The sequence below is a fragment of the Salarias fasciatus genome, chromosome 17 (assembly GCF_902148845.1).
Source record: "Salarias fasciatus chromosome 17, fSalaFa1.1, whole genome shotgun sequence".
Lineage (NCBI taxonomy): Eukaryota > Metazoa > Chordata > Actinopteri > Blenniiformes > Blenniidae > Salarias > Salarias fasciatus.
Window position 1 is genome coordinate 19,526,604 of NC_043761.1, and position 1,683 is coordinate 19,528,286.

A 1,683-nucleotide genomic window follows, 5' to 3' on the forward strand; every position below is an offset into this window, starting at 1 on the left:
TTTAACGGAGGCAAACTTCTGTTAAACGGTGGTGAACGGTTACGAGCGGTGATGAATTTTTTTCACCGCTCCAGGGACGCTCCAGCAAAGTTTGGGCGGTGTGACCGGGGCTTTGCAGACACTGGGAGCTGGTTCCACATAACAGTAGCCTGATAGCTAAAGGCTCTACCTCCTGTTCTACTGTTAGAGAACCTAGGAACCTCCAGCACAGGTTCACTTCACCCACCTTGCCTAAGTATGAAAGTAGTGTGAGAGTGAATGGTTGGTGGTGGTTGGAGGGGCCGATGGCTTCGCTTCCGTCAGTCTACCCCAGGGTAGCTGTGGCTACAATAGTAGCTTACCACCACCCAATATGGAGAGAATGAATAATGCAATGTAAAGTGTGTGTCCAATAAAGCACTATATAAAAAAAAAAAAACAGTGAGCCTCATGTGCTCTTTTTCATTGGTTGCTGAGCTACTATAACCCACCCCTTTCCTTCTTTGATTGACAGGTAAATGAGAAGTTTGCAGATATTTTTGATCCCTCCCGGTTATTTACTGGTATTTTGTTTTTCAGCATGACAAATACAATGTTTGGCGTGTCACGTGAGTGCATGACAAAAGAGGCTTTGGGCCGAGTTGGTCCCGGTATCGACCAACTCGGACCCTTCAGAGCCCCGTGCGAGTTTGTATGGAGCCGACTTGGCTTGGGGCTGACTTGACTGTATCCCTGTTCTCTGCAGAGCTGTCGCTCCACTGCGTCATTCTGACCCCGACCCAGAAGGAAGCTGATGTGCATCACAAACTGGATTTATTTATTTTTTTAGGACAGAGTTTTGCTCTGTACCTAATAATAATTGTCCACAAATACTGTGCTGTGCATTAAATAACAACTTTATTTTTTAATTTCCAAATAATATTTATTTGTTTCTGATTCAGACGTCTGTCAGACGCATGGGATGCATAGTTGTTTTTGCACGTGTGGCCGGAGATTCTGCGCAGCCTGAGCGTCTGACGTCACTCCGGTGAGTGTTTTCCGTGTTGGTGAAGCTTGCTGAAGCCTGCGAGCGACTGAAGTGCTTGCTGTCTCTCTCTTGCTATTACTGTTAATTCACGAAGCAATCAAAAATCGGGGTTATTTACGCCCCCGGGGTTACTTCGCCCCCGATTGACCAAGCGATCTCTCGTGAATTACATTTCTTCTCCGCCGTTAGCGCCACCGGCGTGCTAACTAGCTTAGCGTGCTAACTAGCTTGGTCCGCCGGGACCGCTATGGCGTCCTCCCCTCTGTCTTCTTTTCTTTCCTGCTCAGTGTGCCGTATGTTGAGTCAGAACCCTGCCTCCCTTGACGATAGGGGTATTTGCGTAAAGTGCAGTGTATTGACAGCGCTGGAGGCCAGGGTAACCGAGTTAGAGGAGCGGCTGCGCAGATGTGAAGGGCAGGGCAGCGCTAGCTATAGCGAGGTAGCGGCAGGGCTCGCAGCCCGTTCCCGCAGTGAGAGGAGTGTTAGCAAGCCTAGCCCCGCAGCGTGTCCCGAGCAGCCGGGACAAGACCAGGACCGGTTTGTGACAGTCCGGAGGAAGGCTAGTGCTAAGCACCGCCACGTAGCACTCCAAGAACCGCTTCACGTCTGCAATAGGTTCTCTCCCCTCAGCGACGACACGCCGGCTGAACTGGACACGCTGGTGATTGGCAGCTCTA